Source organism: Balaenoptera acutorostrata, chromosome 19 (assembly GCF_949987535.1).
Source record: "Balaenoptera acutorostrata chromosome 19, mBalAcu1.1, whole genome shotgun sequence".
In the NCBI taxonomy this organism is placed as follows: domain Eukaryota; kingdom Metazoa; phylum Chordata; class Mammalia; order Artiodactyla; family Balaenopteridae; genus Balaenoptera; species Balaenoptera acutorostrata.
The window spans coordinates 51817703-51835226 of NC_080082.1; the positions used below are offsets into that span (position 1 = coordinate 51817703).

The window sequence follows — 17524 nt, forward strand, 5'->3', positions numbered from 1 at the left end:
AAAAATAAACAAATGGGACCTAATGAAACTTAAAAGCTTTTGCACAGCAAAGGAAACTATAAACGAGATGAAAAGACAACCCTCAGAAAGGGAGAAAATATTTGCAAATGAATCAACGGATAAAGGATTAACCTCCAAAATATATAAACAGCTCATGCAGCTCAATATAAAAAAAAAACCCAGTCAAAAAATGGGCAGAAGACCTAAATAGACATTTCTCCAAAGAAGACATACAGATGGCCAACAAACACATGAAAAAATTCTCAACATCACCAATTATTAGAGAAGAGCAAATCAAAACTACAATGAGGTATCACCTCACACCTGTTTAGAATGGGCATCATCAGAAAATCTACAAACAATAAATGCTGGAGAGGGTGTGGAGAAAAGGCAACCCTCTTGCACTGTTGGTAGGAATGTAAATTGATACAGCCACTATGGAGAACAGTATGGAGGTTCCTAAAAAACTAAAAATAGAATTACCATATGACCCAGCAATTGCACAACTGGGGATATACCCAGAGAAAACCATAATTCAAAAACACACATGCACCCCAATATTTATTGCAGCACTATTTACGATACCCAGGACATGGAAACAACCAAGATGTCCATCAACAGAGGAATGGATAAAGAAGATGTGGTACATATATACAGTGGAATATTACTCAGCCATACAAAGGAATGAAATTGGGTCATTTGTAGAGATGTGGATGGACCTGGAGACTGTCATACAGAGTGAAGTAAGTCAGAAAGAGAAAAACAAATGTTGTATATTAACACATATATGTGAAATCTGGAAAAATGGTACAGATGAACCAGTTTGCAAGGCAAAATTAGAGACACAGATGTAGAGAACAAATGTATGGACACCAAGGGGGAAGGGTTGGGGGGAGATGAATTGGGAGATAGGGGTTGACATATATACACTAATATGTATAAAATAGGTAACTCATAGAAAAGTGAATAAAATAAATTTCAAAAATTCAAAAAAGAACCTGCTGTATAGCACAGGGAACTCCACTTCACTGTACAATAGAAAGTAACACAACATTGTAAAATAACTATACCCTAATAAAAAAAAAGTTATGCTATATATATACAATAGAATATTATTCAGCCATAAAAATGAATGAAATTCTGCCATTTGCAGCAACATGGATGGACCTAGGGAATATTATGCTTAGTGAAATAAGTCAGAGAGTGAAAGACAATTACTATATGATATCACTTATATGTGGAATCTAAAAAAAAAAAAGACACACTAATGTATATGTAAAACAGAGACTGACTCAGATAAAGCAAAAAAAAACTAGAGGGTACTAAAGGGGAGAGGAAAGAGGGAGGGGCAAATTAGGAGTATGGGATAAAGAGATACAAACTACTATGTATAAAATAGATAAGCAATAAGGATATATTGTATAGCACAGGGGATTATAGCCATTATCTTGTAATAAACTTTAATGGAGTATAATCTGTAAAAATACTGAAGCACTATGCTATGCTGTACACCTGAAACGAGTATGATATTGTGAATGAATTATACAAATAAATAAATAACAAGGCATAATAAATAAAACAATAAATGAATCATATTACATGGATCAATTTAATGAAAAACAAACTATTACTAATCATTATGAAATAGATAATTTGAATAGCCCTATACAACTATTAAGGAAATTGAATTCATAATTTAAAATCTCCCCCTGGGCTTCCCTGGTGGCACAGTGGTTGAGAATCTGCCTACCAATGCAGGGGACACGGGTTCGAGCCCTGGTCTGGGAAGATCCCACATGCCGCGGAGCAGCTGGGCCCGTGAGCCACAATTACTGAGCCTGTGCGTCTGGAGCCTGTGCTCCGCAACAAGAGAGGCCGCGATAGTGAGAGGCCCGCGCACCGCGATGAAGAGTGGCCCCCACTTGCCACAACTAGAGAAAGCCCTCACACAGAAATGAAGATCCAACACAGCCATAAATAAATAAATAAATAAATAGATAGATAGATAAATACACAAATTAAGCAATGTGAATACCATAAAAAAAAACTCCCCCAAAATACAATCTCTAGGCTCAGATAAGACCCAACACAGCCATAAATAAATAAATAAATAAATAAATAAAGCAAGCAAGCAAGCAAGCAAGCATGACACAAATTAAGCAATGTGAATACCATTAAAAAAAAAAATCTCCCCCAAAATACAATCTCTAGGCTCAGATAATTTTGGTAGAGAATTCTTCCAAACTTTCTTTTTCCTTTCTTTTTAGCTTTCCACAGGATCAGTTGAACTGCCAAACATTTAAAGAACCAACTCCAATTCTAGACAATCTCTTCGAGAAGCATAGGATCACTTATGGAGCCAGAACGAACTTTATACCAAATGCCAGTATTCATTCTATGAAGCCAGTATTGACTAGACACCAAAACCAGACAGTCCAAAAAAGAAAACTACCAACAAATATTTCTCATGAATATAGCTGCAAACTTCTTAGCAAAATACTAATAGAATTTAGCAGCATATAAAGAATTACTATTAATCATGCCAAGTAAGGTTCATTCAATACATGCAAGGCTGGTTCAATATTTGAAAATCAATGTAATCTGCCATATTAACAGACTAGAAATTACTTGATCATATCAATTGATGTAGAAAATGTATTTGACAAAATTCATAACCCATTCATGATTTAAAAAAAAAACTTTCAGAAACTAGGAATGATTGGGTAGCTTCTTCAACCTGATAAAGAGTATCTACAACAAATCTACAGTTATCATCATATGTAACGGTGAATGACTGAATGCTTTACCTGTAAGACTGGGAACAAGGCAAAGACGTTCACTCTCACCACTGCTACTCAACATAACTCTATAAGTTCTACGCAGTGAAATAAGGCACAATAGGGATTTAAACATTTACAGCTCAGAAAGGAGTGCCTAAAACTGTCCCTTTTTGCAGATGATGTGATGGTTTATGTAGAAAATCCCACGGAATCTACTACAGATGAACTTCTAGAAATAAGTGATTTTGGCAATGTCATAAGATACTAGATCAACTTGCAAAATCAGTTGTATTTCTATTACTAGCAATGAACATGTGGAAACAAAAATACAATACCATTTACAACTGTGTCAAGAATTAAATACTTAGGTGCAAATCAAACAAAACAAGTACAGCACTTATAAGCAGATAAGTACAAAACACTGATAAGAAATTTAAGATCTAAATAAATAGGTATTCCTTGTTAAGAGATTAGAAATTCAACATAGTAAGATGTCAGTTCTCCCCTAACTGATATACAGGTTTAATGCAATTCCTATCAAAATCTCAGCAAGATTTGTAATACAATATTCTAAAATTTATGTGGGGAGACAAACTGCAGTAGCTAATACAATTCTGAAAAAGAAGAATAAAGTGGTAAGATTCCCTCTGCCTAGTTTTAAGGCTAATTACATAGCTATAGTACTCTACTGTATGATATTGGCAGGGGTTGGGTATAAAGTCAATGGAACAGAACAGAGGATAAAGAAATAGCCCTACACAAGTATGGAAAATGGATTTTTGACCAAGATGTAACTCAGTACAATGGAAGATGGATAGTCTTTTCAACAAATGGTGCTGGAGCAATTGAATATCCATAGGCAAAATAATCTACCTAAAAATTACACCACATACAAAATTTAGCTTACAATAGATAATAAATTGTAAAAGTATAAACCTGTTAGAAGATAAAACACAAAATATTTCCGACCGAATTATTGGTGGTGACACATTACACATGACACCAAAAGCACGATCATAAAAGAAATAAGGGATAAATTAGACTTTATCAAAATATAAAACTTTTGCTCTGCTAAAACCTTGTTAAGCAGATGAAAAGACAGGCTACAGACTGGAAGAAAATATTTGCATACCCAACCAGAAATCCAACAAATCCCAATAATCTAACAGAGAACTCATAAATAGAATATATAAAGCGCCCAAAACTCAGCAGTTAAAAACAACAACAACAACATTATATTTAGAAAATGGCCAAAAGGCATGAAGAGATATTTCACCGAAGAGAATTTATGGATGGCAAATGAGTACATGAAATGATATTTGGTGTCACCAGCCATTAGCTAAAAGCAAAATTAAAATCACTATGACAAACCAGCACATGCCTATTAGAAAATCTAAAATTGAAAATAGCAACAATACTATAAATTCTGGCAAGGAAGTTGAGAAATGGATCTCTTACATATTCCTGGTGGGAATGTAATATGGTATAGCCACTCTGGAAAAATAGTTTGGCAATTCTTTAAAAAATAAATGGCGGGGGTGGGGAGTAAATTAGGAGTTTGGGATTAACAAATACACACTATATGAAATAGATAAACAAGGACCTACTGTATAGCACAGGGAACTATATTCAGTATCTTGTACTAACCCATAGTGGAGAGGAATCTGAAAGAGAATATATATATATATACACACACAAACTGAATCACTTTGGTGTACACCTGAAACTAACACAACATTGTAAATCAACTATATTTCATTTTAAAATACATATATATATATAAACTTACCATATAACTCAGCAGTTGTACTGGACATTTATCCCAGAGAAATGAAAGAATTTGCCCACATAGCATTGTGTGCCTGATTGTTCATAGCAGCTTTATCTGTAGTGGCCTAAAATGGAAACAACAAAAATGGTTCTCCATACCATGTAATACTACTTAGCATTAAAAAGGAATAAACTATTGATACATGTAACAATTTAAATAGATCTCAAGAACATTGTTTAGTTCTGGAAGCCAATCTCAAAGGGTCATGTACTACACAATTCCATTTATATAACATCCTTGAAATGATGAAATTATAGAGATGTGAAACAGATTAATGGTTTCTAGGGATTAGGGATGGTGGGGTGGGGTGCAGGTGTGATTTATAAAGGGGTAGAGTGAGAAACATCCTTGTGGGGGTGGAATAGTTCTGTATGTTGATTGCAGTGGTGATTACATGAATCTATGCACATGATAAAATGACATAACTATATAAACACATTGTACCAATGTCTAATTCTGGGCTTTGATATTGTACTCTAATTATGTAAGCTGTAACCATTGGTAAAAACTGCGTGACGTATAATCAGGACTATCTTTGCACTATCTTTGCAACTCCCTGTGTATCTATAATTATTTCAAAGTTTAAAAGTTAAAAAAAAAACTTTCAATAAATGAGCTGAAAAGCAGAATGCACACAGCTGAATTGTGAATTAGGAAGCCAGGGATTAAATTGCTATACAGCCCAGAAGAAACCAAATGTAACAAAGAGATGCAATGTATGGAACAAAATGACATAAAAGATAGAAACTGATTTTCCACCAACCATTTAATATAAGTCCCAGAAGACAATAGAGCTAATTGAGGAGAGATAGTAGTAATCAATGAAAATTACCTCAAAATAAAGAAGGATGTAAGTCCTTAATTTGAGAGAGGCCTACCAAGTTAATAAAATTCTATTTAATAATTAATTCTGACATATTTTTCATTTTGACATCTACGAAACTGAAATGCTTCTTTATATCAGAGACATGTCATAGTTTAATTCAATGTTTTCTTTCCTTTTCAATGGTACATAAAATAACTGCAGTCCTAAACGTGACATCTTTGAAAAAATTAAGTAAAAAATAAGTACCTACATCTAGGCACATTTTAGCAAAATTTCCAAAGAGAAATAAAAAGATAAAATACTGAAAGCTTCAAGAAAGATTTTTAAAGTGTACTTTCATAGGAATAAGAAATCAGTTTGGGACAGAAATCTGTTTGCAGCTGAACTTGGTCCTCTCCCTCTCAGACTGCAGTCAAGGTGTCAGCTGGGGCAGCAGTCATCTCAAGGCTCAAACTGGGAAGGATCTGCTTCAAAACTCACTCATATAGTTGCTGATAGAATTCGGAGTGTGCTTGGTTCCTCACTGGCTGTTGGCCAGAGATCATCCTTAGATCACAGCATGGAAACTTGCTTCATCAGAGAAAGCAAGAAGAACCAGAGTGTTGTGAGCAAGACAAAGATACAGACTTTTATAACCTAACGTCAACAGTGAGATCCCATCACTTTTGCCATATTTTATTCATTAGAAACAAGTCACTAAATCTAACCCACACTAAAGCAAAGGAGATTACAGAAGGATGTGAATACCAGGAAGCAGGGATCACTGGGAGCCATTTTAGAAGCATCCTATCTATTGTATCTTATTACTTGCTACTCCATCTCCCATCCCTCCCTAGACAATTTTCTCATTTCTGAGCCAGAGAATACTGTTATAGGTTAATCCAGAGTCACACATATATCACCTGAAATCAGTACATGCTCTTCAGATACAAAATGGACCCTACTATAGGTTTTCACCTCTCAGGAATTCCCAGCATAGATCTGTAAGCGGGCTCTAATCATTTCCTTGCCCACCCCTAAAGGCCTCACAAAGCCTGGGATTTCACCACAGTCTTTTTTTGTTTTGTTTTGTTTTAGAGAGTTCAGCTTTTTATTGAACATGTAACAAAAGAGGTTTAGTCAAAAAGATCAAAGCCCATGTCAACATCAGACTCCTCAAATTCTTCTTTCTTTGCTTCCACTTTCTTCTCCTCAGCTGGGGCAGAAGTGGTGGAGGGGGGAGGACCTCCTGCTGGTGCAGGATCAGCTGCTGGGGCAGGTCCCTGAGCCCTTATATTGCAGATGAGGCTCCCAGTGCCAGAGCCTTTGCAAACAAGCCTGGCCAGAAAGGTTCAACATTTACACTGGCTGCTATAATTAGGGCATTGATCTTATCCTCCATGACCGTAACCTCATCGTCGTGCAGGATGAAGGCCCAGTAGATGCAGGTGAGCTCTGAGATGGAGGCCATGGTGTGGGCGAGTGCTAGCCTCAGGATGAAGTGAGGACCTAAGCCTAAAGCAGCCTGCAGCTTCCTCAGAAGGACTGAGCACCTTAGCAGCAGCTGAGGCCCATCAACACTAAATCCTATTTTATCTACAGACATGGGTCTATGGAAAAGTTCAGAACTTTCCCATGTGCAAATGAAATCATCCTTTATCATCAAGTTGCAGAACTGACAAGAGATGGTCAAGTATCTCTCTGAAGGGACTTTGTTTTTGCTTCACCTCTGGTCTAGACAGAAGACTGAGTACCTAGGAGATGCTGATTTCTCCAGTACACATATGAACAGTGGTTTGAGAAGACTGGGGCACAGAGGAGGGACCTGGAGTGCATTCCTCCAAAAATGGGAGGAACTGGGGAAGTTTCAGAATAAAAAATTAAAGTCTTCACATAACCTAAAAAATGACAGAATTTAACACTGAAAACCAACTTACATGACCCATGGGTTTAGAATTGCAAGAATTAGACAGTCTTCCTTGGAATTCATCTATTCAAGAATCCTAGAATCCAGGGAAGTCTTATCTGGGAGGAGGAAAAAAATGAGGCAATGAGACCAGATTTGCCATGGAGTTCACAAAATGTCAAGTTTTTTCTCCTCCATTTTTTTCTTCCAAACCACCCTCCCCCCATATATACATTGGGAAGATAAGGTGGAGTCTAGAGACCTCTATGCTTTCTGCAAACCCCAGGGAACCCTGATGTAAACAGACGGACTCCTAGCAGATGTTCTCCTGCATTAAAACAGAAGTGTGGGCACTTTAACAGGATTTCCACCAGTACTGAATTCTGGGATGCTGAGCTACACTTGTGACTAGACTGTTCAGACTTGCTTTTCCAGGCCAGAGGAGGGGCCATATCATCCATATAGAACCTCCTTTAAGGTTTCTGGAACCTGGTTGATCTTCCACATCTGAAGTGAGAAAACTGCACAGACCATGCATTCTTCTAAGCCTACATTACAACTCTCAGATTCTCACGGCTCATCACTCTCATTTAGTATCCAGACTGGGAAGGATGAAATCATGCCCACTGTATCCAGCCAAAAATGAATAAATTTTCATCTTTTTTTTCTCTTTTAGTCCTAATCATCAGACCCTGCTATGAGATGAAGAACCATCAATTAGCAGGCTTAGTTGAAGGGCCAGGTGTCCATGAGCCACACACATTAATCTACACTAGGGAGACATCAAGAGTCTATTATTAAATGGTGCCATCCTTCTTCCCCTTGATTATTTAAATTGAAGTATAATACACATAAAGTATGTAAAAGACACTGATCTTAAGTATACAGCTTGATTATTTTATGTGTACAAGAGGGTGACTACCACCCAGACTGAGATACAGAGTTTTTCTAACATACAAGTTTCAGTCATGCCCCTTCCCGGTCTATACCCCCTGGGTGACCAATATTCTGACTTCTATCATAATTGATTAGTTTTACCTACTTTTGAACTTCACGTAAATGAAACCATATAGTACATACTCTTTTGTGACTGACTTCTTTTACTCAGCATAATACCTTTAAGACTCATCTATGTAAATGTACCAGTACTTTCTTTTTTCATATTGTTATGTAGTACAATTTTCTTATGCATCCTGCTAGGGCATTTTGGTTGGTGACATTTTGGGGTTAAAATAAACAAAGCTGCTATTAACATCCTTACCCATATAATTTTGTGGATAAATGTAATCATTTCTCTTGAATATATACTTAGAAGTGGCATTGGGACTTCCTTGGTGGCGCAGTGGTTAAGAATCCACCTGCCAATGCAGTGGACACAGGTTCAATCCCCGGTCTGGAAAGATCCCACATGCTGCGGAGCAACTAAGCCCATGCGACACAACTACTGAGCCTGTGTGCCACAACTACTGAAGCCCGCGTGCCTAGAGCCTATGCTCTGCAACAAGAGAAGCCACCGCAATGAGAAGCCCACGCACCACAACGAAGAATAGCCTCCGCTCGCCACAACTAGAGAAAGCCGGCACACAGCAATGAAGACCCAATGCAGCCAAAAATAAATTAATTAATTAAATATATAAAAAAAGAAGTGGCATTGAGGGTCATAGGATAGTATATCTTTCCCTTGATTTCATAGAAAAGTTAAAGATACTCTTATAAGAGCTAGTGTATTTATGCTGAATGACTTTTCTTTACCCCTTCGTGTTCCAAATACATATTTGAACAAATCTATGTTTTCTAAGTATAACTATGTTGGATTACTGGGTAGAAAAGTATGGCTAGAAGTTCCTGAGTAATGAATGTATTGATTAAGTCTCATTGCTGTTTTTCTTCATATCTTCCTGACCTTCTAGCCATAATGTTCTTCAAAAGCTGCTGAAACATCTTATACTAATAATCTCACTTTGCATCTAACATCAGTGTAATAAAAAATGTAAAAGACATAACATCAGTGTAATAAAAAATGTAAAAGACATGTAGCTTCCTGCATGAATCCATTCATTTCCAGAGATTCCATGAATTCAAAATAATTTTCAGCTTGCTAGAATGTCTTCCATCTATATCTTCAGAGGTATATCATCTTAATTTAGTCTAGAGGCCTTTATCACCCCCTACTTTAGATTTATTCCCATAAGAATTACATTTTTCTTGCTCAATTATAAAGAGCTGAAGGATAGCAACTACACTTTTAATGCTAATCTTCAAACACTAGCCCAGGGCCTGCCATATTGTTAGCAATTACTAAATATCTGATACTCATTCAGAAATATAACTTCTAGGAAATTGTCATTGGGAAAGAGTTATAAAATGCACAGTGATACATGCACAAGGATGTATATCAAAGAATGATGTACAATAAGCGTAAGTTAGAAATGTAAATACCTAATAAAAGATTAAATAAATTATTATCACCAATAAGGTGATATATTATGCCATCAATAGTGATGGCATATTCCACAGATCTGTTAATTCATCATATTCCTGATGAAGTACTGAGATGGAAGGCATTAAAAAATGCATGACATTGAAAGGTGATATTCAATCATAATTTTTTTTAATGGGCTTTGTCAAACTTCTCAGATGTGAATCTCAGCTATCACAATAACTAACCATGTGCTCTTGGACAATTTAGTTTTGGGGACCAATTTCATCATCTTACTTTAAAATGGAGATAATAATTTAGGGCTAAGTAAAATACAATGAACAGGTTTTAAACACACACAATTGAAGACCCAGAGGGAGAAAAGGGACAGAAGAATATTTGAAAAAATATTAGCTGAAAAATGTCCCAAACTAAATCCATCAGGCCATAGTTCAAAGAAGCTCTCAAAAGGCCAAGAAGAATAAATACAAAGAAAACTCTGTTGAAAAACCAAAGAAAAAGGAAATTATAAAAAGTAGTGAACGGGGCTTCCCTTGTGGTGCAGTGGCTAAGAATCCACCTGCCAATGCAGGGGACACGGGTTCAAGCCCTGATCCGGGAAGATCCCACATGCCATGGAGCAACTAAGCCCGTGCGCCACAACTACTGGGCCTGCGCTCTAGAGCCGGTGAGCCACAACTACTGAAGCCCACGCGCCTAGAGCCCGTGCTCCACAACAAGAGAAGCCACCGCAATAAGAAGCCCGCGCACCCCAACGAAGAGTAGCCCCCACTCACCGCAACTACAGAAAGCCCACGCGCAGCAACGAAGACCCAACGCAGCCAAAAATAAATTTAAAAAAAAAAGTAGTAAGGAATCACTAAGCCGCTGCCACGGACTCAGCAGCCTCCCCCTCGAGCCCCCTCGCTTCCCAATGCTCGGTCCTCCGCGCCTGCCTTCTCCAGCTGCGGCCTGCGGAAGGCCGTTTCCACAGAGGAAAAGGAATTGTATCGTATGTCAGCTATCCAGAACCTCCACTCTTTCGACCCCTTTGCTGATGCAAGTAAGGGAGATGATCTGCTTCTTGCTGGCACTGAGGATTATACTGACAAAAGAATTCAACGGAGAAACGGCAGGAAGACTCTTACTACAGTCCAAGGGATCGCTGATGATTACAATAAAAAGAAACTAGTGAAGGCATTTAAGAAGATATTTGCCTGAAATGGTACTGTAATTGAGCATCCAGAATATAGAGAAGTAATTCAGCTACAGGGTGAACAGCGCAAGAACATATGCCAGTTCCTCGTAGAGACTGGACTGGCTAAGGACGACCAGTTCACGGGTTTTAAGTGCGTTTGGCTCACTGAAGCTTAAGTGAGGATTTCCTTGCAATGAGTAGAATTTCCCTTCTGGCCCTTGTCACAAGCTTAAAAACCTCACAGCTTGTATAATGTAACCATCTGGGGTCTGCTTTTAACTTGGACTAGTGTAACTCCTTCAACTGAAAAGAGCCAAAAAAAAGTAGTGAGAAGTAACAGTAAGACTGAGAACTGACTTCTCCAAAACAACAAAACTGAAGCCATAACAATTAAGTAATCTGGGACTTCCCTGGCAGTCCAGTGGTTAAGACTGTGTTTCCACTGCAGGGGGCACAGGTTCGATCCCTGGTAGGAGAAATAAGATTCCACATGCCACTGGTGTGGACCAAAAATAAAACAAACAAACAAACAAAAAAAACCAAAAAAACAATTAAGTGATCTCTTCAATATGCTGATATAAATGTCAAAACCAGAATTCTATATTACATAAAAACAGCCTTCAAAGAAGTAGACTGGGCACTTATTCTTGAAATAGGTTTGCCTTATCTCACTTATAATTCCACAAAACTGAATGTATTGTTCATCATATTATCCCACTCAACACTGATTTTGATGATGGAACTTACTGTACAGCAAAAGAAGTGAATCAATGAGCTAAAATCCATGGATTCACTAGGTTTAGGTATACATCTCCTGAATTAACTGATATTATACAATGGTGGAAAGAACTACTAAAGAGTCAATTATGTTGTCAGCTAAGAGGAATACCATGTGATGTTGGGGCACTATCCTGTAAAATGTATTTACTTGAACCAGAGATCAGTACATGGTACTATTTCTCCAATAAACTTTTTTACATGGATAGGTTCAGGAACCAAGGGTAGAAGGAAGTCAGACTAGATATTCTGTGGCTCACCACAAATTCTGGTTCCCATCAATATTGGGTTATGCTAATTTAGAGATCTTAGTGGTATTCTGATAAAACTGAAATTCTCACTTTCCATTCCTAGCCAGAAAGAATCACAATATACAAGATAAAGACATTTTGTACTTTTTGATATAAGCAGATGCTACCATTCGTGGAAGATGCGCCAGGTAGCTAAAACTGTCACCATCCTGTGCCAGCAATAATGAGGCAGCTCCATGACACAGTCTATGGAAATCTGCTAAAGCTGTGAGTTTTGAGCAGAATCCTGACTGCCAATCTGTCCCAGGAATAACCTGCCTATGCCTTCCTCCCAGCTGGTGGACAACTTCAAATGCTGTGTGTACATGGAGCTTGTCTACTACCATGACCTTGCAGTAACTAGGAACTTGATTTAAGTGTGAAATAGAGACACAAAATAAAACCCCAAATATCCAGGATACAATTACACACACACACACACACACACACACACACACACACACGTGCGTATCAAGAACTAGGGAAAATCTCAAAGTGGATGACAAAACATAATCAACAGATATCAAGAGGAAGTTAACACAGATGTTGGAATTATCTGACATGGATTTTAAACTATGAAAACTCATCCAAGATGAATAGTCTGGTAACTATTAATTAAATCCATAATTTACAATCTTCAGAAGAAGAAATCTCCAGGCCTGTATTAGGGTTCTTCAGAGAAACAGTACCAATACGATATCAAAGGAGATTTGTTTTAAGGAATTGGCTTATATGATTATGGAGGCTGAGAAATCCCATGATCTGCCATCTGCAAAATGGAGACCCAGAAAAGCCAGTGGTGTAATTCAGTCAACAGTCCAAAGGCCTGAGAAGGAGAGGAGCCAATGATGTAAATAAATCCCAGTCTGAGGGCAGAAGATGAGGTGAGATGTCTCAGCTCAGAAAATAGGGGAGAGGAGAATTCTCCTTTCCTCTGCATTTTTGTTCTATTCAGGCCCTCAATGGATTGAATAATGCCCACCCACATGGAAGAGGGCAAACTCACTTTACCAAACTCACTGATTCAGATGCTGATCTCATTCGGAAACATCCTCACAGACACACCTAGAAATAATGTTTAGCTAGGTATCTGGGCATCCTCTGATCCAGTCAAGCTGACACATAAATTTAACTATTACAAATTCACACTGTCAAATTGGCACTCATACTACTCTCCTTAAACCATACTTAATCTCCAAATAAAAACAATAACAAGGTCATAATTTCACCTAACATGATACAGCTATTCTGGGTCCAACTGAAAACTCAGTAAATTTTTCCCAGAAGAGGATGCAAAGTCCTTGGGTGATCTTCACCCTTCTTCTAGGTACCCTGTAATTTAAATATGATGATGTAAAATTAACAATATTAAATGCTATGATATAAAGTCAATACTTGAATACTATGATGTAAAGTTATAAGGTACGGGATCAAGAAAGAAAAGAATATAAGCATAAACACACAGGTTCATAACAAAACAAGGAGGAATACTCATGACAATTACAGTCCTCATTTCTGTAACTAGTCACATGATCATGCTTCTTTACCTGGTGGAGTGACACAAATTTTCATTCCTGAAGGGTCTGGATCATTAGTAGTCCTGCCTGGATTGGGTTGTTGTTTTCCACTGACCTTAGTCACAGGGCCATGGTGATAAGAGATGCCCTAAGTGATCTCTTGTATTCCAGATGTACTCTTCCTTACCTCCATCGTGGGATAGTAGTCCAATTTCCCCTCGGTAGTCAGGATTGATCATCCTAGCCAACACTGTAACTCTCCTTTGCCTGTTGATTCAGAGGTATGAGACCAAGGTGGCCAGGTAGCAGTCTGAACTTCCAATTCACTGGAATCATTATTGTGCCACCTGGTGGAAGCAGTCTTCCCTCTGGAACTAAAACCTCTCACCCAGAAGGGCATGAAGTCATGGGAATGGGAAGCAAAAATTTTGATAGTGGGTCACTAGGGGTAATAGTTTTACCACTCCCATTTCCACCTGTAAAGGAAAACCTACAGTTCTTCCCTGTGTTTCTTCCTTGTGCGTCTTTACTATTCACACAGAACACTTCACTTCTGACACTTCTGGTCACCAAATGTTGGGGGTGGGGCCGCGGTGCATGGCGGGGTGGGTGGGGGGGTTCAGCTGGGTGTCCTACAATTTAGTGTCAGACACACAGGTTAAGGGCTCAGTCCCACAAGGCTGCTCACCACTTCAGATGCCAATTGCAAGTAGTAGGTCCCCATGTTACAACTTCTGTCTGATTTGGCTACAAATTCAAGGTTCCCACAACTCCCTCCTCAGGTTCAAGTAATTTGCTAGAGCAGCTCATGGAACTCAAGAAAACACTTACATTTACCAGTTTACTGAAGGATGTGATAAAAGGATACAGATGAACGGCCAGATGAAGAGAAACACAGGGTAAGGTATGGGAGGTCCCAAGCACAGGAGCTTCTGTCCTTGTGGAATTTGGGTGTCACCCTCCCAGTGTGGATGTGGTCACCAACCTGGAAGTTCTTCAAACCCTGTATTTTGGGGATTTTTATGGACGTCTCATCATGGAGGCATGATGGATCATTAACCCCATTTCCAGCTCTTCTCCCTTCTCAAGAGAAAGGTGAGCAGGGTTGAAAATTCCAACGTTCTAATCATGCCTTAGTCTTTCTGGAGACCAGCCCTCATCCAAGAACCATCAAGGAGCCCACCCAGAGTTGCCTCATTAGAACAGAAGATACTCCTATCACCTAGGAGATTACAAGGGTTTCAACAGCCCTTTGTCAGGAGCCAGGTCAAAGACCAAATATTAGAGTAAGAGATGCTCCTAGGGTTCTTATCACTTAGGAAATTACAAGAGTTTTAGGAGCTCTGGGCCAGGAACTAGAGGCAGAGACCAACATATATACAGTTGACCCTTGAATGGGTTTGAACTGTGAGGGTCCACTTATACATGGATTTTTTCAATAAATACCACAGTACTACACAATCCAAGGTTGGTAGAATCCACGGATTCAGAAACACAGAGGACCGACTATAAAGCAGTATGCAGATTTTTGACGGCATGGGGTATCGGCACCCCTAAACCCTGGGCTGTTCAAAGGTCAACTGAATTTTGTTATCTCACTCTATTCCTTGACCCCTGTATCCATGAATCCTGGCTACTAGAGAAACTACCACATATTGGATGCTGATTCAGAGCATATACAGCCTTCTGGAGAACCCAGAGTCAGCCTGCAAGCCACCAGCTGGATCTATAACTGAGTCTTCGAAAGGCCATGCCACCATTCTATCAAGCCAGCTGCTTCAGGATGGTGGAGAACATGATAAAACCAGTGAATTGCATGAGCATGGACCCACTGCTGCAGTTATTTTACTGTGAAAGGAGTTCCTTGATCAGAGGCGATGCTGTGTGGAATATCATGACAGTGGATAGGCATTGTATGTATACAAGTCCATGGATGGCAGTTTTGGCAGAAGCACTGCATGCAGGGATGGCAAATCTGTATCCAGGGTAAGTCTCTATTCTAGTAAGGACAAAGCGCTGCTCCTTCCACAATGTAAGTGATACAGTGTACTCAACCTGCCACCAGGTAGCTGGTTGAACACCTCTCAGGGAATGCTGCTATATTAGGGATTCAGTGCTTGTCTCTGCTGGCAGAATGTGCACCCAGCAGTGGCCACAGTCAGGTGGACCCTGGTGGGTGGAAGTCCATGTTTCTGAGCCCATGCATAATGTCCATCCCTGCCACCACTGTGTTCCTAAGCCCACTGGATGATAATGGGGGTAGCTGGGAAAAGAAACTGTTATCCACAGAACAGGCCATCCTATCCACTTGACTATTAAAGTCCTCTGCTGAGGTCACCCTTTAGTGGGTATTTATACAGGACACAAATATCTTCAAATGTTTTGTCCAGAGAGGCCTATCCACACATCTCTTTCCCAGATTTCACTGTCACCAAATTTCCAATCATGTTCCTTCCACCATTCATTATTCCACATCCTTAGTATCCATTCCCATACTTGTTCCTTGGATTTGCCTGTAAAAATTAGGAAACTCAAGTAATTCTTTTGGAGTGTAGCACACCTCCTCCTGGGTCGCACTTTGTACTTCACCTTTAGGAGTCTGCTGGGACTTGAGTCCAGTGAGAGGCCCAGAAACAAAGAGGGGTGGTGGGGATGGTTTCTGAGGATAATCAGCCTCATCTTGCATGGCCACTGCCTCAGGGGAGGTCATGGCTTCTTCAGGCATTGCAGGGTTAATCCCCTCAAATGGAGGTGGAAATGCCATCGCCACTGTGGGTGGGGGTGCCACTTCCATTAGTAAAGCAGACTCTAAACTCAGGAGCTCAACGTCCCCAGCTTCATCCCACATGTCTCCCAACCAACTTATAGGATGCTATTCTTTCCCAATCTATGCCCTCACTTTAACACTATTTATTCAGCTAAGAATTTTCCAAATCTTTACATTCTGCTTCAAAAACTCCATCTTTAAGTCATTTCTCTCTTCTTGCACTTCATTATAATCAGCCAGGAGGAGCAAAGCCACACATTAAATTTCATTGCTCAGAAGATCTACTTTCCACAAAATACTAGAACACACACACAATTTAGCCGTGTTCTTTGCCACTATAAAAAAAATGACCTTTCCTCCAGTTTCCAATAATAAGTTCCTCATTTCCATCTAAGACTGCAGCAGAATGGTCTTTACTGTCCATATTTCTACCAACATTTTGTTCATGATTATTATTTCCTAAGACTGAGGTTTTCTCTTCAGCTCTCCTCTTTTCTGAGATTTCACCAGAATTACCCTTAACATCCGTTATTTTCTGCATGCACGTCAAAACTCTTTTCAGCCTTTATCCATTCACTATTCAGTTCCAAAGCCACTTCCATGTCTTTTACGTTAGTACCCACTTCTGGTACAAATTTGTCTTATTCAGCTTGGGCTGCTGTAACATGGTACCACAGACTGGGTAGCTTGTAAACAAATTTATTTCTCACAAGTTTGGAGGCTGGAAGTCTGACATTACGGTGCTAGCACAGTTAGTTTTGGTGAGAAACATCTTCCAGATTGAAAACTGTCATCTTCTTGTTGTATCCTCCTCACATGGCAGGAGAGGGTGAGAGAACTCTCTGGGGTCACTTTTATAAGGGTACTAATCTCATTCAGAAGGGCTCCACCCTCATGACCTAATTATCTCTTGAGAGGCCCCACCTCCTAATACCATCACGTTGGGGGTTAGGATGTCATCACATTTTAAGGAGACACATTCAGTCCATTGCAAGGCCCAAATGGTTTCACTGGAATATTCTACCATTCAAAGAATAATTAACACCAATTCTACACTACCTCTTCCAGAAATTAAAAGGAGGCAACATTTCCAAACTCACGTTATGAGGACACCATCAACCTGATACCAAATGAGACAAAAATAGAACAAAACTATAGACCAGTATCCTTCATGAATATAGATGCAAAAATCCTCAACAAAACATTAGTAAATTATAGCAATCACAGCAAGTAC

The 17524-nt window shown here is 39.1% G+C and overlaps 2 pseudogenes; one reads left to right on the top strand and one right to left on the bottom strand.

Moving 5' to 3' along the window:
• Positions 1-6285: 6285 nt before the first annotated feature.
• LOC103001140 (60S acidic ribosomal protein P1-like) lies at positions 6286-6941 on the bottom strand (annotated as a pseudogene).
• Positions 6942-10755: 3814 nt separating this feature from the next.
• On the top strand, positions 10756-11224 carry LOC103000863 (eukaryotic translation initiation factor 1-like; annotated as a pseudogene).
• Positions 11225-17524: the final 6300 nt, after the last annotated feature.